We start from the raw sequence: 21,470 nt of genomic DNA on the forward strand, positions 1-21,470 counted from the left end.
CTGAATTTTATTAAATACTAGCAAAATACCCGCGCTTCACAGGGGAGAAGTAGTGTGTTAAAGAAGTTATGAAAAAGAAAAGGAAACATTTTAAAAATAACGTAACATGATTGATAATGTAATTGTTTTGTCACTGATATGAGTGTTGCTTTCATGTGTGTGTGTGTATATATATATATATATATATATACACACACACACATCTAAATATATATATACTGTATATATACACATATATCTATCTATCTCTCTCTCTCTCTCTCTCTCTCTATAAATATATATATATATACAGTATATATATAGTGACAGATAGGGGGCGCTGTCGCTCCCTTGAACCCTTTTCCACCACTTCAAACATCAGGTAAAAGTCCAATACTTGACTTTATTCAAATGCCACAGTGCACAAAGCACCCTCTCCCCCACAATACTCATATAATAACAATAATAATCATTAAGAAACACAATAATACAATCCTCCAGCTCCCAGGCGCGTTGCCACCCTTCCATATATCTTATATATCCTGACCCGGAAGTGTTCCCAATCCCCAGTCCATGTGATCCTGTATCACTTCCGGGTCAGGTACAAGTCCTTTTCTTCACCCCGGAAGCACGTCATTCCTCTTGTCCACGTGTGCTTCTGGGGCGTAGGGAAAATACCCATTATTTCTCCCTGCAGCATCCCCTAGTGGCCCCCATGGCATCTAGCAGGGTTGTGTATAAAAACTACAATGTCCATGATGCCCTGCTGGTCTTCTAGGGACCTCCATACTGCAAGGAGGGCTCCACCTGGTGGCTTGGGGGTATTGGCCGGGATAAACGGCCAGCCATCCATCACAGTATTCCCCTCCCAGCGACGAATTAAAATTCAGAGCAGCCTGCCCCGAGAGGGAAGTCTTCCTACAAGAGGACATTCCTGTCGAGCCTTGACTAATCCGAATATCTTGTTCCCTGGAGAATCTAGGGCGATTATTAGTCCACATTGACAGCTTCAGCACCCGTAACACTGCCTGTGTCCTCCTGGTATTCTCTTCCTGCGCGACTGAAAACAATTGGGAAATGTTAGCACACATGGACAAGACGAATGACATGCTTCCAGGGCATAGGGAAAATACCCGTTATTCCTCCCTGCAGCATCCCCTAGTGGCCCCCATGGCCATCCATCACTATATATATATATATATATATATATATTGTGAACGAGCCCCGGACACAGACAGGCAGACATGTTGTAATTCCACCACCACACATTTATTTACAATATTTACAGTTCCAAAAGTGCACACAAACCCCACAAGTCCCCAAAGTCCAGGCCTCTCACACACTTTGCCTTTCTTCGGGCCGCCTCCAGTCTCACTTCTCCTGCTTCGTTCTAGTTCCACCCGACTACAGCCTCGAATGAAGGGAGGTGGCCCCTTTTATCCACACCCGGATATGCTCCAGGTGCTTCCCAGCGATCTCCCGCCGACATGCCCCTGTGTGGCGGAAGTGCCAGCTGTACTCCCGGAAGCACTCCCTGCTTCTCTTCCCCCCAGCACTTCCTGGTGTGGCAGAAGTGCTAAGGTCCAGGGCTCCAAAGGCATAGGGGTGCCCCCTGGCGGTGACCACAGGCGCCCACAGGATTGAGCTTCAAAGCTCTGTACCCGTGGTCCCCAAAGCAACCAGGGTGGCTGCCCCCACATGGTCTGAGGTGGGCGTATGCCCTCTTCCGGTTGTCCAAGGCTTCCCGGCCGGGTCATTGCCCCTGGCATCCCTGACTATATATATTGTGAACTGGAGGACTGATCGCACCCCAAATAGATACAGACGCCCCTGGGTAAACCACAAACCCTGAAACACTGACTACCACCCTCACATTGCTCCTTATCCTTGCACTATAACGCGTAATACAAGCCTTGCGCGGTACTCCGCCAACTTATAAGCCTTGCGCAGCACCTGTCAGTTTTTGGAATTGATTGTTTGCTTTTATCTCTCTCTGCTCCTAGCAGAACTGTCACCTCTGACTTGTCATGGAGCACGTTTAAGCTCATGTGTTTGCAGTGTTTGAATAAAAATCCTTGTTTCTATGACCTCCTGTGTCTCTGTGCAAATCTGTGACCCAAGCGTGACAATATATGTGTCTATATGTGTGTGTGTATATATATATATAGCTGATTACCCATTGGCTTTGCTCACTTATTGCAAGGGAAAAAAATAAAATGTCTATAAGTTATTAAACAGTAAAACATTAACGTTTTAAGAAGTAAAGATACATTGAGCACTGCTGGAGTGCTTTCGGGTAAACTACATTTTGAAGACAGTATAACACAACAGGTAAGTAGTACTAACAGTAGCTAAAATGTATATGGATCATCTCTCGGTAGTAGATCCCTTTGGAAAAGTGCTACACGATGGCTGTGGTATAGAAATTACATTTTCTATATGAACGTCCAAATTTCTGCCTGTGGTAATGTGCCTTACAGGCATTACCAGCAAATAAAGAAAATTAGTTTTGTGTCCTCTGCAGTGTTAAGAGAGAAAGGCTTTGGTTTGGGATAAAAGGAAAAAAGGTGTAAAGAAATGAAACTTGCCTTTTTCTTTTATATAGTGTAGAGAGACATCTTCGCTGACGATATGAGCACCTTTTGGGGACCGTCGTGGTGGGTCTCGTGTAGACTGGAGAGACGGCTCTGCCATTAACCGGCCGGGTTGGCACTGTCAGTCCTCCACTCCTGTGAGTGTCTTCCGCGACCTCATAATCGTATACGTGCAAAAGAAAGTGCAAAGTACCCATGTTTGCAGTTGTCTGGGCTATAGCTCAGAGGAAGGAGGAAAAAATTAAAAGTGCTTACTTTCACTTAAGGCAGAAGCGCAGTCAGCGTCTCAAAGGCCGCCACAGCTACGCGCGCGCCGGCTGCTCGACTTTTATAGTATTTTTGCAGGGCAGGAGACGCCACTTTTTGCAGACACGTTCATGTGATCAAAAGTCTTCGGAGGTCTTGCTTGTTCTCTGCGTACTGCGTTCACAGTCAGTTCACGTGAGTCGCTCGGAGTACATGCATCGAAGGTTCTCAGCTGTGCTTGTGCTATCTCATGCGATCTTGCGATGTCTACAGCTTTATTTAATGTTAAGCTAAGACCCGCCACTTAAACATTTCTCTTGCACTTTCGCTGAGTTTGTGCCAAACACTAGTCTATCCCCGACCATCTCACCTTCATTTGCATAAGCACAGCCCCTCACCCGCGAATATTTAGTGGTAGCGTGTCTATTATCTGATGAGGGACGCAACTCCGCCTCACACGGTAACCGAGCTGCAGGCTATTGCCCTATATATGTACATAAGTAGGTTCCAGTTATGACCGTTACGCATAGAATTTTGAAATGAAACCTGCCTAACTTTTGTAAGTAAGCTATAAGGAATGAGCCTACCAAATTTCAACCTTCTACCTACACGGGAAGTTAGTGATGAGTGAGTCAGTCAGTCAGTGAGGGCTTTGCTATTTATTAGTATAGATTTTCAATTAACCCTTAAAGTGCCAGAGTTGGCTATAGTTTGTTCCCAGTGGAATTTGCCAGCACGCTACAGCTGATCAACCAGTGCCGCACATTCATTGAGCAGCCAGCTCATGACTACTGGCACCCCCTAGCGAATCAGCATTACTGTCCATGGGATTCAGCCGCTGTACTAGACTAGCCTGCAAGCATCAGCCTCTGTGTGCTTGCGTGCAGTCAGTTTAAGCGCAACTGGCATCAGTTGAAATGTACATATAATAATACATTTTTGCAATAGTTTTTTTTTAATAGTTTTTACAGTTCATTGATAGTCTGTAATATGATCAGTGTTGAAGTAATTGTGATGCTCACTGCATCAAAAAAATCTGTGTTCCATTAAAATTTCATTTTTTTTTGGTGAATTGTAATGTTTCCTTAAAAAGTGCAGGAAAAAAGTATTTGGTGTCTAGGGGTGCATTAACACCCCAAGTATGTGGTAGTTTAAGGGTTAAGTTAGCTCCCTTGTTATTGGCAACATTTATAGATGCCAGAGCCAATAAGATTTTAACTCAAACTTTCTGCCAAGCATTAATTACCATTTTTCCTAAGAACAATAAGGACATATCACAATGTAGCGCTGCTGCCTCGCAGTTAGGAGACCCGGGTTCGCTTTCTGGGTCCTCCCTGTGAGGAGTCTGCATGTTCTCCCCGTGTCTGCATGGGTTTCCTCCCACAGTCCAAAGGCATGCAGGTTAGGTGCATTGGCGATTCTAAATGTCCAGAGTGTGTACTTGGTGTGTGGGTGTGTGTGTGTGTGTATGCCCTGTGGTGGGCTGGCACCCTGCCTGGGGTTTGTTTGCTGCCTTGCGCCCTGTGTTGGCTGGGATTGGCTCCAGCAGACCCGAGTGACCCTGCAGTTAGGATATACCGGGTTGGATAATGGATAGATGGATGGATGGATATTACAATGTGCATCATACAGACCAATCACATTTCTGAATAATGATGTTAAGATACTCTCCAAAGTTCTAGCTAGAAAGATTAAGAAAGTGCTCCCTTCGGTAATATCACAACACCAAACTGGATTTATTAAAGGTAGACACTTACCTTCCAATGGCTATTTAATGTAATATATTCACCCATAAAGTCTTACACTCCAGAGATCTTATTATCCTTGGATGGAGACAAAGCATTTGATATGGTTGAATGGGATTACCTCTTCACCACATTACATAAATTTGGGTTTGGCCCAAACATATATGCATGGATTATACTACTGTATTCCATTTCAGAAGCTTCAATATTTATTAACAACATTATTTCAGATGACTTCAAACTAGAATGCGGCACTAGACAAGGATGCCCCTGTCACCACTGCTATTTGCAATCACAATTGAGCCACTGGCTGCTCACTTTCGAAATGCATCAGCGATAAAGGGGATTTTCAGAGAAGGACTTAACAAGAAAATATCACTACATGCAGACGATACGGTACTGTACATATCAGACTCACAAAATTCTGTGCCTCCAGCCCTAACTGTACTAGCAGAATTTCTAAAGATATCTGGACTCAAAATTAATTTAAATAAACGTGTGCTTTTTCCAGTGAATTCTCTAGCAAACAACATCGACACCTTTCCTTTTATTATTACAGATCAGTTTAAATACCCAGGGGTAAACATTAAAGTAAATATGCAGCTCTCTTTCAACAAAATATCGCTGACTGCATGGAAAAGCATAAAAAAGATGTGCAAAGATGGTCTTCCCTCCATCTTACTTTAGCAAGGAGAATTAACACTATCAAGATGAATATCCTCCCTAAGCTTCTGTTTCTATTTCAAAATATCCCTGTATACATTAACAAACCTTTTGTTAAGAAATTAGATTCAATCATAACCTAATTTATTTGGAATTCGATATATTTACGCATCCAAAGGGTGACCCTACAAAGACCTAAGGCAGAAGGTGGCATGGCTATACCTAATTTTCAGTTATATTACTGGGTGGCCAATATACAAGCTATAAAAACTTGCACATTGACAGAACTAGATGAACACACACTAGCTTGGCCTTCAATAAAAATGACATCCTGCAGTACTTCTTTATATTCCTTATTTTGTACAACAGGAAACACAAGGTATCATCAACATACTAATAACCGAATTGTACTTCATTCACTCAGAATACGGAACCAATATAGGAAGCACTTCAAGTTAGAGAAGCTTTTATCTGAGGCACCTCTACATGATAACCACCTTTTTCCATACTCTAAAGCTTACACAGTTTATAATATTTGGAAAACGTATTGGATGAAATCATTTAGAGATTTTTATATAAATAACATCTTCGTATACTACGAACAATTACACTCCAAATTTAGCTTCAAATCAACACAATTTTTTTCTCTATCTCCAAATTAGAAACTTTGCTAAACAAAATCTGCCCAATTTTCCTCATCACATCTATTTCTATTCCAGAACAAACACTGATCAGTCTTAAAGACTGAAAGACAACATTTTTATAATATATACTGTAAAACCATTTTAAAGGCCCCTTCTTTTCAAAGATCCCAGAGTACAGTGGGAAAAGAATGTCTTGCTCATCATTTCAGAAGAGGAGCAGAAGGCTGCCATACACAGAATTCACTCGAGCTCCATATGTGCGAAGCATATAATTATTCAACTTAAAATCTGTTATCGAGGACATCTATTTCACCTAAAGCTGTCTAAAATGTTTCCAGGACAAGACTCAACCTGCGAGCGTTGCAGTCGAGCTCCAGCCTCACTGGGTCACATGTTTTGGGCCTGCACCAAATTAATAACATTCTGGAAAAAAATCTTTAAATCCCTATCAGACAACTTTGGTGTCACAATCACTCCTAACCCATTAACAGCTGTGTTTGATGGGCTCCCATATGGGCTTAAAGTGGAGAAGGACAAACAAACTGTAATTACCTTAACTACACTACTAGCACACAGCCTTATCTTGCTCAACTGGATGAATCCCAACCCCTCTCTATGAAGTCAGTGGATAACTGATGTAAAATAATTTTTGAAACTGGAAAAATTCAGGTTCTCACTTAGATGATATGTTCAAATATTTTTTAAAACCTGGCAGAATCTAATCAATAACATCTTAGAATAAATATTCCTATAGGGAAAAAGAACTCTTATTCCTATTTACTACCCTCAAAGTTTTACTCGGGCTGTTGGCCTTCCTCTCTTTCTCATGGGTGCGGGTTGAATTGAATTTAGTTTTGTTAAGGTTGAGTTGATTAAATTGAATGTTACATGCTGTTAATAAATTCAATAAAAGATTAAAAAAAAAAAACGGAAACCATTGGAGACACCTTGTGTTTATGTTCTTTAGTGAGACATGCAATCCTCTTTAATAAAAATGATGATGGTGGCAGAAGCTGAGACTTGCAGACCAAGATCTTGGCTTTCATCTTGAATAATTCAGTATGTCTGCTTAAATTATATAAAAAACAACATATAATTTCACATTCATTTTAGCCAAAGTGTTCCCAAAATTAATTTGGCATTTATTTATTCATACCACTTATCTGAAGCTGGGTTGTTAGGGCATCAGTCTTAGCAGTGAGGCAAATACTTCCCAGTCACACTTGTCAACTCATACTTTGAGATCCCTAGGCATTTCCGGAGCACCTGTGAGATATAACCTCCCAACAAGCCCAAGTTCTTCCCCAGGGTCTTCTCACAGCTGATCGTGTCTTTTAAACTTGAACAGAGAGTCATCCAGGAGAATCCGTATCAGATGTCCAAACCGCCTCAATTGTTTCCTGTCGATGTAGAGGGTCAGCGATTCTACTACGAGCCTATCCAAGATGTCTGCACTTCTCACCCTCTCTTAGGCAAAGCCCAGCCAAACTGTGGAGAAAACTCATTTTGTTCACGTGCATTTTGGTCACGTCGTTACCCAAAACTCCCTTTGCATTCTCTAAATTAATAAAATGCAAAATGGAAAGCAAGGGATTTTTCTACCTAAGGTTTCTACTACGGCTGTAGTCACTTTGTCTCCCCTAGGCTGTCAACACTGCCCTAATATTTCACATCTCCTTCCCTAAAGCTCAAAGTGCTTTTTTCTACTTCTTGCCTACTTAGACATTCATGCTGCCAGTTCATTTTTCCAAGCTTTGCATCAGGATTTGCACAAGGAGAAAAATGTCACAGATAAAATAGAAAAGTAATGTGAGAATGGTGTTAAGACAAAGTTTTTTGTGAACTGCAGCTTTCACTGTAAATTTATTTTCACAGAAATTATTTTACTCATCACTAGTCTTCTTAAAAAAAGAAGTTTTCTTAAGCCTGATGTATCCATTTCAGACTCGAATGTGACCAGGACCAGCATTGCCATCACAAGGCACAAGACAGTAACCCACATTGAAAGTGGTGCCATCCCTCACAGGTCTCAATCACACACATGCCATGTTTGTATTGCCAGAGGAACATCAGAATCCCCAGCTGCATTACGTCCTGGTGTGGCACCTACTCAGCCCAGGGCCGCAGGACAGTACAGAAAACAGAGCACAGAATATTAGTGACGCACGCATAATCCTTCTCATTGTAGAATGATGGGCTTCAAAAGGCTTATAAATTACTATATAATCCTGGTGAGCATCCAGGATTTAATGTAATATTTTATATTCCACATTTATTGCTTTAAATTTAATGTACATTAAAATTTATTTTACAAAAATCTTCCCAAGTCAGTATGCTATGCAGTATTCCTCTCTAACAATTATTTAACTGATTTTTCATTGTCTGCCTTTTCTCCCAGTTTGCCATCATCTACAAAATTAACCAGCTTATTGACTATATCCCAGTCCCGATCATTTATGTATAGTAAAAGAAGCAGCTACCCTGGCACCAATCACAGAGGGACACAACTTTTAATATCATCTAAATATGAAAACATTCCCCTCACTAGTACCCTTTGCTTTCATGTTTAAGACATTTTGTACATAATCAGTTTACAAAATGTAAGCTTTCTCTGTGTCTGGTGGCAAATAAATGTTTTCCAAGGTCTGGGATGAAAAGTAATTTTGAAAGTAAAGCTTTGGATGAGGGTATGATTATACATATATGTTGCATAAAGTTGGGTGCGCCACCAAAACCCCCAAACCTCAGACCCAATAATGTCCAACACAATCATGACTTTTTCCTCTAAGGACCTTGAACAATAAGGCACAGCCAATAATCCTTCAAATAAAAGAAATTCCAGTTGAGTGTCACCCACTGCCTCCCAGCTCTGAATCCTCAAGGTAAGGCAGTGGGCTGCTTTTATTCTGGATCCAGAATGGCTTCACTTGTAGGGAGCACTTCCAGGATGAATGACACAATGGTGAAAGTTATAATCTTATATATAAACGTCTATGTGTGGAAGTGTGTGTGTCTGTCTGTCGAGCCCATAACTGCGAGGCTACAGGATGAAGCTCAAAGAGCCGGCAAGGTGGCCCCAAGTTAACAAGTCAGAAGAAGAAATAAGTGCGAGACAACAGCATGAAGCTGAAAGAAAGCGACTCTGTCGCCAATGTAAAACCACCGAGGAAAACTCACTTAGCTGCTAATACACAAGTGGGGTTAGTATATCTCCAAAACAAAACCTCTGAAGACAGAGAATAACTCACTTAGCCGCTGATAGACAAGGGGGGTAAGCATGTCCGCAAAACGAAACCACCGACTCTGCATTTCAATTTTTTTTCTGACGATTTCAAAGGTTTCTGAGAGCCCGGGGTTTTTACATCACATGTTTACAAGTCAAGTTGAGGAGCATGCACTAGTACAGTGCATTGCCGCACCAACTACACAACAAAACAACTCGGGATCACGGTTTGCAAACACCCAGGCAGACGCCCTTATCCAGTCCTACGATCAGGAAATTACCCTCTATATGCCGCAGCCAGGTGTTACGTGGGCGACCCCTTGGCCTGGTCCAGCCACTTGAGTCCCCAACAGTGAGGATCTTATGAGCAGGATCACCCTCGGGACGCTCCCAAACAATGCAGGAAATGTGCCTAACTCGGGACTCAAAGTCAAACCAATGGTACTCAATAATATTCCGGAGAGACACAGTACCAAAGGAGTCCATTCTTCATCTCAGGTCACTGGACCATATAACAAGACAGGAAGCACCAGGACTCTAAAGACTTGGACCTTTGTCCTTTTGCATAGCTATTGGGAGCGCCACACACCCCTTTCCTGCGACCTCATGACCCCCAATGCTCTTCCAATCCATCTACTGACTTCATAGGAAGAGTTACCAGAGATATGAATGTCACTGCCAAGGTAAGTAAATCTCTCAACAGGGTCAACACTCTCTCCGCAAACAGACACACTGCTGATGGATGTGTCCAAGAGGTCGTTAAAGGCCTGGATCTTTGTTTTTTATAAGATCACTCGCAAGCCCAGACACTCAGACTCCTCACTCAGTCTCTCGAGCGCCCCGATCAGAGCCTCCATTGACTCTGCGAAGATCACAGCATCATTAGCAAGGTCAAGATCTGTGAATCTTTCTTCACCAACAGATGCACCACAGCCGCTGGACCCCGGGACCTTGCCCAACACCCAGTCCATTAAAGCATTGAACAGAGTAGGAGCAAGAACACACCCGTGATGAACCCAGGAATCAAGTGGGAAAAACGCAGAGGTCCTGCTTCCACCCTGCACAGCACTCATGGTACCACTGTACAGGCCAGCCTTGATATCCAGCAACCTCGAGGGGATCCCGCGAACCCACAGGGCAGCTTGATCAACTGAGTCGAACGCTTTGCAAAAATTGACAAAGGCTGCAAAGAAACTCTGCCGATATTCGCATTTGTGCTCCATGAGAACCCTCAGTGCCAGGATGCGGTCGACTTCTTAAGCGTGAAACCAGACTGTTCTGGTCACTGGTAGGTGAGCAAGTGATCATGGATCCTATTGAGGACAACCCTACCAAGGATCTTACCCAGCACAGAGAGTGGTATTATCCCCCGTAGTTGCTGCTATCCAAGCGATCACCCTTCCCTTTCCAGATAGGGATGACAAGTCCCGTTTTTCAGTCAGTTGGGCATACACAGCTAATTAAATATAACAAGGTCCTACTTGTGAGTCCTTTCTATCTTTCTGGATATAAAAAATGCCCCTTTGTAATGGCATAGTCTTTGTTGAACAATCACTGCAAAAATGAAGACAAAGGAGCATTCTACTGATGTGAGAAACAACTTCATTGAAATGTGCCAGGCAGAAAATAGCTACAAAAAAATATGGAAGAGTTTGCCTGTCCCGTTAAGCACTGTTGAATTCACAGTCAGAAAGTAGAAGGTTCTTCACAGCACCCCGACTCTTACTAGAATATTCCATCCCTCAAAACTAAACATCAGAGTGAGATGTAAACTGGTGAAACTGGTTCCTAAAATTCCAACCGTCACTCTCAGAAGTCTGCAAATTTCTTTGGCTGAAACTGGTGTGAAGGTGCAGGGGACCACAAATTCAAGAGCTCTCTATAAAACAGCTCTGTATGGGAGGGTAGCAAGAAAGATGTCATACCTTAAGAAGGTCCACATAAAAACACCTATGGAATATGCTACAAAACATCAGAAAGACCCAGTTAAAACATAGGAGAAGGTTTTATGGTCAGAGGAGGCTAAAATAGAACATTATGTCCAGACATCTAAGAGGTATGTGCAGCATAAAACTAACACTGCTCATGCCTCAAGAAACACCTACAGTGAAATATGGTTGTGGCAGCATGAAGCAATGGGGATGCTTTTCATGTGCTGGGACTGGAAATTTTGTCAGAGTTGAAGGGACAACATATAATTTCACATTCAATTTAGCCAAAGTGTTCCCAAACCACATGATATTGCAGGAGAACTTGATTCATTCTGCTCTGAGCCTATGGCTCAGATGAAGATTAATCCTTCAACATGACATTGACCCTAAGCATAAGACCACAGCAACACTGGAATGACTCAACAACAGAAGAGTGAATGTTTTGGAATGGCCAAGTCAAAGCCGTGATCTCTACCTTATTGGGAATCTGTGGCACTATTTGAAAACTGATGTCCAAGAAGAATGGGGAAGAATCCCACCTGAACAATTTGCAAATCTGGGACATACTTACCCCAAAGGAATGATGGCTGTTATTGCAGCAAAAGACTTTTCAACAAAGTATGGATGTTTATGGCTTGAATTCTTACTGAAAACACTAACTTTGGTGTTTTTCTCCTTCAATTAAATATCTACAGAAAATGGTTCACTTTGACTTTGGAAAAGTACTGTTACAGCATAAGAGTTCACATTAAAAATACTAAATGGATAAATATGTGTAAAAATCTTTTTTCATGTAGAAAAAAAGGATAACATTCAAGGGGACTGTTTCTGTAGCCGAGGATCAGACCGCCAAGGTCCCCGCCTTCGGCCACCACCCAAATCACACTGCACCCAACCTCCTTGGCCCCTCCCATAGGTGGTGAGCCCATGGGGAGGGGGACCCACGTTACCTCTTCGGGCTGTTCCCGGCCGAGCCCCATGGGTGCAGGCCCGGCCACCAGGCTCTCGCCATCGAGCCCCACCTCCAGGCCTGGCTCCAGAGGGGGCCCGGTGACCCGCGTCCGGGCAAGGGAGAACGTCATCCAAGGTTTTTATTCTTCATCAGAGGTTTATTGAACCGCTCTTTGTCTCATCCCTCACCTAGGACCAGTTTGCCTTGGGTGGCCCTACCAGGGGCATAAAGCCCCGGACAACATAGCTCCTAGGATCATTGGGACACGCAAACCACTCCACCACGATAAGGTGACGGTTCAAGGTTCACAACTTAGAAATTCTGTTTAAACGTTATGGTGAGAATGGCACTATATCCATAACTGGACTCAGAAAGCTGCTTAAAAGCATTGGAATAGACTGAAAAAAAGTGCACCATAAGCATGAGCATGGAAAAAAATAATGACCATCATCATTCAGGTGCCTCTAAACATGAGCAGCACCATTTGCACTACAACCATTCTCACCAGCACCAGCATAACATCCCAGCCAGCAAAAAAGGTGCAGACATTCCAAAAGGTGCAAAGGGTAATACTGTAACAAATAAAAAATCAGAACATTCCAACTGAGATCACAACACATACAACAAGAAAGTCTTTCATGAAATCAGCACTACACCAGCGTATACCTCCAACATTCTGCTAAAAACAAGTGAGATTCGCAACCCAAGAAGTATCAATGATGTTCCAGCCTTAGAAGAGAATCAGCAGGCGACCACTGCAAGGACAGGACTGTCTGGTCCTCCTATCAAACCGACAACTGAGCAGCCCCTTGTCAGTAACTTCTTTGTTTCTTCTGATCACAACTTACCTCCTCAAATACCTAAAGATCACTCCGGTTCTGAAGACACAGATGATCACAGTCATGACCACCATGATCATGAGTGTCTAAATGCATCCAGAATATTGTCCTCTCATGGCATGAATATGGAGATGATTCTTACATATACAGATTTCACCTACCTTTGTCCAGCTCTTCTGAATCAGATTGACTCTAAATCTTGCATTGTACATGCATCTGACCTAAGCAAATCAAATGACTCCCACCATGTCCATAAGGAAGAAGACCACGAAACTGAACTCAGAAGCTCAGACCCATCTCAGAAATCCATTTCCATTAAGTCTGCTTGGATAGGTGGCTTTTTATCCATCACCATCATCAGCATGCTGTCTCTACTTGGATTGATTCTGATACCCCTCATGAACAGGGTGTTTTTCAAATTTCTTCTCAGTTTTTTGGTTGCACTGGCTGTTGGGACACTGAGCGGAGACGCTTTGCTACTTTATTCCTCATTCCCAAGGAAACCATTATCACATTATCACAACCCTTAAAGATAGGGTGAGAAGCTCAGTCATCCGGGAGGGGCTCAGAGTAGAGCTGCTGCTCCTCCGCATCAAGAGGAGTCAGATGAGGTGGCTCGGGCATCTGATCAGGATGCCTCCTGGACGCCTCCCTGGTGAGGTGTTCCGGGCACATCCAACCGGGAGGAGGCCCCAGGGAAGACCCAGGACACGCTGGAGGGACTATGTCTCCCGGCTGGCCTGGGAACGCCTGGGATTCTCCCGGGAGAGCTGGGAGAAGTGGCGGGAGAGGAAGTCTGGGCCTCTCTGCTTAAGCTGCTGCCCCCGCGACCCGACCTCGGATAAGCGGAAGAGGATGGATGGATGGATGGATTCAAGGGGCCTGATCACTTTTGCATGGTATTGTAGAACGTGTTGTACATGAACGTCCTCGCTGGCTCTGTCAAGGTATGTGATAACCCGGTGAGGCAGGAATGCGTGCTGCTGTTAATGTTTTCATTTCCTTCTTCCTCCACAGTACCCAGAAGCAGTCTGTAGAATACATTTAGCTCTATCTCTTCCACTCCAGTCACCATAAAACCCTGGTAGGAGGCATCATTTTTGGCCAGAGCATCCAATGAAACAGAGCTCTGCTAAGACCAACAAAACTTCACTCTGCCTTTGTTTAATTTCCGGTTGAATAGACAGACGCATATCAATGACCGCTATTTCAGTTCTGTTTACTTTCTTCTCATCAGTTGAATAAAAGGGACGACCTGCTTGGCTCCCCAACATTTCTTACTGCTTTCCTGAGCTGTCACTCCCATACCTCGCGACACACTCCATTTCCATCATATGTCCTTTACTTTGGGGGTATGGCTCTCTCCCCACTGCTTTTCCTTCTTTCATTCTTGCAAGTTTAATCAAATAAATAAATAAAATGCAAATAAATGGTGCTTTAGGGGTATTTCTCCAAAAAAATGAATTTTACAGAACATAACCAAGACATTTTGTGGTGCACAATACTAGAATTAAATCTCTTTTGCACCTCCTAAAATGATGGAAGGTGCCAGGGGATGGATGAGCAGAAGGCATACACCTGAAGCAGTCCTCCATACATTAGGTGGTAGTGGTCTACTGGAGGAGTCCCAGCTTAGACACACGCAAGGAGGGGTTCATGGGAAATGAAATCTAGATATGCACCACTGTCAGGCTCCCTAAGTGCTGCAAGGGGGCACTGTTGGGGAAAGATTTTCCTGGTTTTCAAACACTCTGGAAGAGCTCCTCACAAGTGATTCGGGATTACGAAAGACATTTTGGGTCCAGAATAAAAGGAACCCGCTGCATTAACTTGAGGAGTCAGGGCTCGGAGGCAGCGGGTGACACTCAAGTGGAAATTCATTATTTGAAGGCTTATTGGCTGTGCTTTATTGTTCAAGGTGCTTTGAGGATTCAAAATCCATTATTTGAACCTGTGATTGTGTTAGCCATTATTTTAGTCAGGGGTTTAGGGTTATTGGTGGTGCACCCTACTGGATACACTATATACATTTAATGATGTACTCATCTAAACTTTTACTTTTAAAATTATTGTTCATTGCAGTCCTTGAAAAAATGAATTTTCCACCAGACAAAGAGAAAGTTTACATTTTGTATACTGGATTGGGTACAAGACTATCTCAAACATGGAGGGGAAATTTTTTCCGATTTAGATCTTATTATAAGTTGTGTCTCTCTGTGATTGGTGCTGGGGCAGCTGCTTCTTTTAATATATATAAATGATCAGGACAAGGATATAATCTGTAAAATGGTTAATTTTGCAGAAGATGCCAAACTGGGAGAAAATCAATCAATCAATCAATCAACATTTATTTATATAGCACATATTCATACAAAAAAATGTAGTTCAAAGTGCTTTACAAAATGAATAGAAAAATAGAAGACACAATAAAAAATAAACATAAGTCAACATTAATTAACATAGAATAAGAGTAAGGTCCGATGGCCAGGGTGGACAGAAAAAACAAAAAAAAAACTCCAAATGCTGGAGAAAAAAAAATAAAATCTGTAGGGGTTCCAGACCACGAGACTGCCCAGTCCCCTCTGGGCAATCTACCTAACATTAGTCAAACAGTCCTCTTTGTATTTAGGGTTTTCATGGAAGGACCTGATGATGATGGTCACATAGACTTCTGGCTTTCAGTCCATCAATGTTGGTGCATCATGATGCTTTGAGTAGGTGGTGGCCACCACAAAGAAACCGGAAAATGAAACAGAAGAGAGAGTTAGGGTCAGTACGGATTTTAGAGCCACTATGGATAGTTATTGTGATGAATTGAACATACAGAGTATCAGTATCAAGTTAAAGTGAAAAGAAAAGGCAGACAATGAAGAGTCAGTAAAATAGCTGTTAGAGAGGAATACTGGGTAACACACCGGCTTGGGCAGATTTAAATAAAATGAATTTTAATGCACATAAATGTAAAGTATTAAATGTAGAGTCTATACTAATAAAAGGCAAAGCCCTCACTGACTGACTGACTGACTCACTCACACACTCACTCACTCAATGACTCACTCATCACTAATTCTCCAACTTCCCGTGTAGGTAAAAGGCTGAAATTTGGCAGGTTCATTCCTTGCAGCTTACTTACAAAAGTTGGGCAGGTTTAATTTCGAAATTCTACACGTAATGGTCATAACTGGAACGTATTTTCGTCCATATATTGTAATAGACTGTAGCTCGATAGCTGTGGGTGGCGGAGTTTTGTATTAAAGCATTTAACCAATCACATTTCAGCCATCATTTGTTGCCAGGCAGAGAGGCTTTCACAATCCATTGTGCAGGCACTCTAACGCAGAATAAATGTCGATTAACCTGTTTCTTCAACCAATCAGATTTTGAGTTGATGTCAGTAGGGCCCTCTAGCAGGCGTACGGCAACGTCGCAGTATTCAGACCCATTGATTGGATAGAAGCCAATATAAGGAACTCTATGAGGCCACTGAACGCACCGCAAATGCTCCGAGCTACAAATCGTCGTGTGCACTACGGCCAACTTCATGGCAGGATTCTGGACAATATTATTTGCCAGACACATACCAAATTTCAAGACCACGAAACCCTGATGTTTGTCACGCTCCTCGAGCCCCAGAAGTTTTGGGAATACAAGAAAAATTTCACGCATGCAGCCTTCTCCAGTTTAACACAAGAGCCACAGCGCTTTTTGATCTGTCTCGGCTAAAAACAGAACTGACTGTAATGTATGCCATGGATGATTTTGCAGGAAAATCTCCCACTGATCTCCTTGACTTCCTTCATATCTATCTATCTATCTATCTATCTATCTATCTATCTATCTATCTATCTATCTATCTATCTATCTATCTATCTATCTATCTATCAGAAAAATCTGAATGAGAGCATGGGGCGGCTGTTCACATTGGTATATTTGGCGGTGAGCATTCCCATGTACCCTGCTTCTGTTGAGCGAATTCAGACTTATGCCAGAAATACAATAGGGCGGGTTCGCCTTTCAGCATTAGCTTCGATGGCGATAGAAAGGGACTTTTTGATGGAACTGAAGTGCATGGATAATCCGTACGACAGAGTAATTGAACTGTTTTTGAGGAGAGGAGGATGGATTTTGTTTACAAATAATCCAAATTTTTGGTGAGTAAAATGTTGCGATTTTCCAAAATAACATTGCAAGTTTATGAGTTATTATTGATGTTTTTTATGTGTGTCGCGGCTGTGGCTGACGTAGAAGGGAACATGTTGACCCCTGGTTTGTCTATTCAATAAAGGCATGTATTGTGGCTACAGGAGTTATATATATATATTGTCGCATGGGACGCACAGGAGGACCGGAGGAGGGCTTGTACCTCCTCCAAACCGTGAGGGGGCAACCGCCCTGGTTGTATTGGGGGCCACGGTTAGAGGGCTTGGAAGCCCAGCCCTGTAGGGGCGCGTGGCCACCACCAGGCTAAGCCCTAGTGCCTGGACAACCCTGGACCTCATCACTTCCGCCACACCAGGAAGTGCTAGGGGGAAGAGGAGCAGGGATACCCAAAGGGCTTCCGGGTGCGCAGCCGGCACTTCTGCCACACTGGGGCATGTCTGCGGAGGAATACCGGGAAGCAGCTGGAGTCCATCCGGGTTCCTATATAAGGGGCCTCCTCCCTTCATTCAGTAGTGTAAGTCGGGAGGAAGAAGGACGATGCTGGAGAGAGGACTGGTGGCAGCAAGGAGAAAGGCAGTTGGACTGTGAGGCCTGGACTTTGGGGAAACGGTGCTGGAGGCACTGGAACGTGCACTAACTGAACTGTAAAATATAGTGTAAATAAACGTGTGTTGGGTGAACAACGATGTCCGTCTGTCTGTGTCCAGGTCGAGGTTCACAATATATATATATATATATATATATATATATATATATATATATATATATATATATATATATATAGTACAGGCCAAAGTTTGGGCACACCTTCTCATTCAAAATGTTTTCTTTATTTTCATGACCATTTACATTGGTAGATTCTCACTGAAGGCATCAAAACTATGAATGAACACATGTGGAGTTATGTACTTAACAAAAAAAGGTGAAATAACTGAAAACATGTTTTATATTCTAGTTTCTTCAAAATAGCCACCCTTCAACAGGTAGTCACCTGAAATAAAAACATGTGTTCATTCATAGTTTTGATGCCTTCAGTAAGAATCTACCAATGTAAATGGTCATGAAAATAAAAAAAACACATTGAATGAGGAGGTGTGTCCAAACTTTTGGCCTATACTGTATATATATATATATATATATATATATATATATATATATATATACCCCGATCTACAGTGTACATACTGTCAAATAAACGAACCACACGCCATGGCGCAACACGAGAGGCTTTGCCTCTAGTGCTGACGTCCGAGGTTCGATTCCTGAGAGGTGGTGCAGTGAGTATGTATGCCTGATGAGCCCAGAATTGGGGCGAAACACGTGCTGCATACTCTTTGCATTATTTGACAGTAAAACTATTTCAATAAATTCAATATATATATATATATATATATATATATATATATATATATATATCAGCGCTTCCGATTCATTTTACCCTCGCACCCCTTGGTTTGAGAAGAAGTATGAAAAAATATGAGGTTAACGCAGAAAAACAGATCACCAATTGAAGCTTTATGAATAATGGATAGTTTATTCGCCATCAATAATTGTTTTGGTAAAGCCATACTCAGTGTAATCCTCCTTACATTTTCTAATTTTGTTGCCATCTAGCCATGATTAAATGAACGGTAAAAAAGTACGAGCGAAGCGAGGGTGACTTATTGAAGCAGGCAGGCGAGAGCTCAATAGCTCGCAGGCTTGATGTAGTGCGCGTCAAGTCGATCTAAAATGCGCGATCAGATTCAATAAAATATATCTATTCAAGTTCTATTTGGATATAAGTAGGTTCAGTTTAGTCGACAGAAATATCTTTATATATATATCCATCCATCCATTATCCAACCCGCTGAATCCGAACACAGGGTCACGGGGGTCTGCTGGAGCCAATCCCAGCCAACACAGGGCACAAGGCAGGAACCAATCCTAGGCAGGTTGCCAACCCACCGCAGATATATATATATATATCAATGCATTTAGGGGTGTGGTCCTGGTCAAGACAATCTCCTGAACTCCAAACTGAATGTCAGAATGGGAAAGAAAGGTGATTTAAGCAATTTTGAGCGTGGCATGGTTGTTGGTGCCAGACGGGCCGGTCTGAGTATTTCACAATCTGCTCAGTTACTGGGATTTTCACGCACAACCATTTCTTGGGTTTACAAAGAATGGTGTGAAAAGGGAAAAACATCCAGTATCCGGCAGTCCTGTGGGAGAAAATGCCTTGTTGATGCTAGAGGTCAGAGGAGAATGGGCCGACTGATTCAAGCTGATAGAAGAGCAACTTTGACTGAAATAACCACTCGTTACAACCAAGGTATGCAGCAAAGCATTTGTGAAGCCACAACACGCACAACCTTGAGGCGGATGGGCTACAACAGCAGAAGACCCCACTGGGTACCACTCAATTCCACTACAAATAGGAAAAAGAGGCTACAATTTGCACAAGCTCACCAAAATTGGACAATTGAAGACTGGAAAAATGTTGCCTGGTCTGATGAGTCTCGATTTCTGTTGAGACATTCATATGGTAGAGTCAGAATTTGGCGTAAACAGAATGAGAACATGGATCCATCATGCCTTGTTACCACTGTGCAGGCTGGTGGTGGTCGTGTAATGGTGTGGGGGATGTTTTCTTGGCACACTTTAGGCCCCTTAGTGCCAATTGGGCATCGTTTAAATGCCATGGGCTACCTGAGCATTGTTTCTGACCATGTCCATCCCTTCATGACCACCATGTACCCATCGTCTGATGTCTACTTCCAGCAGGATAATGCACCATATCACAAAGCTCGAATCATTTCAAATTGGTTTCTTGAACATGACAATGAGTTCACTGTACTAAAATGGCCCCCACAGTCACCAGATCTCAACCCAATAGAGCATCTTTGGGATGTGGTGGAACGGGAGCTTCGTGCCCTGGATGTGCATTCCACAAATCTCCATCAACTGCAAGATGCTATCCTATCAATATGGGCCAACATTTCTAAAGAATGATTTCAGCACCTTATTGAATCAATGCCACGTAGAATTAAGGCAGTTCTGAAGGCGAAAGGGGGTCAAACACCGGATTAGTATGGTCTTCCTAATCATTTTTTAGGTGAGTGTAAATATGTGTATATGTATATGTATATATATGTATATATATATATATATATATATATGTGTGTATGTATGTATGTATGTATGTATGTGTGTATATATATATGTATGTATGTATGTATATATATGTGTGTATATATATATATATATATCTATACTAATAAAAGGCAAAGCCCTCACTGACTGACTGACTGACTCACTGACTCAATGACTCATCACTAATTCTCCAACTTCCTGTGTAGGTAGAAGGCTGAAATTTGGCAGGCTCATTCCTTACAGCTTCCGTACAAAAGTTGGGCAGGTTTCATTTCGAAATTCTATGCATAATGGTCATAAACTAGAAGCTATTTTTCTCCATTTACTGTAATGGAGTTGAGCTCAAAAGTCGTGGGGGCGGAGTTTCGTGTGACATCATCACGCCTCTCACGTAATCACGCATTACGTAGAAAACCAGGAAGAGCTACAAAAAGCACTGAAGAAAACATGCATTATATAATTAAGAAGGCAGCGAAACAATTAGAAGCGAGTGAGTGACATATAAAACCATATTCAGCGGCTCACATGAACTGACGCAGTGCGCAGACAAAAAGCAACAGTTCCAAAGAGTGCTGAACAAAAACTGAATTACACTGCTACGCTCAAATAGACAAACCACACGCCGTGGCGTAATAGTAGAGCCTTCGCCTGTAGCGCCGACGTCCGAGGTTTGATTCCCGAGAAGGGGATGCATGCAAGTATGTACGTGCGCTTCTCGATTCATTTTAGCCTTGTATCCCCTTGGTTTGAGACGTATGAAAACATATGCGGTTAACGCAGAAAGACAGATCACCAGTTGAAGCTTTATGAATAATGGATACTTTATTCGCGATCAATGATTGTTTTGGTAAAGCCATACTCAGTGTATTCATTAGATGAATGGTAAAAAAGTAAGAGCGAGGGGAGGGTAACTTATTGAGGCACACAGGCAAAACCACAATAGCACGCGGCTCGATGTACTGTAGTGCGCGTCAACTCGATCTGAATTGCGCGATCACATTTGAAACAATATTTCTTTTCAAGTTCTATTTAGTCCATATGTGTCAAACTCAAGACCCACGGGCCACATCCGGCCCGGCGTGTAATTATATCCGGCCCGCGAGATCATTTTATATACTGTATTATTGTTATTAATGGCCCGGGGATATGAAGCGCTGGTAACACAATAAACTACAGATCCCATAATGCAGCGCTTCAGCTGCCTTGCTGAACACTTACCGCGTTAATCAAGTCTAGCTTATGATGCTGCAAGTTATTGCGAAGCTAGCCCACACGATGCCGAAGAGAAAAGGTGATTCTGAACATAGAGCCTTTAAAAACCGATGGGAGGCTGAGTATATGTTTACTGACATTGCCGG

This window comes from Polypterus senegalus, chromosome 3 (genome assembly GCF_016835505.1).
Source record: "Polypterus senegalus isolate Bchr_013 chromosome 3, ASM1683550v1, whole genome shotgun sequence".
In the NCBI taxonomy this organism is placed as follows: Eukaryota; Metazoa; Chordata; class Cladistia; order Polypteriformes; family Polypteridae; genus Polypterus; species Polypterus senegalus.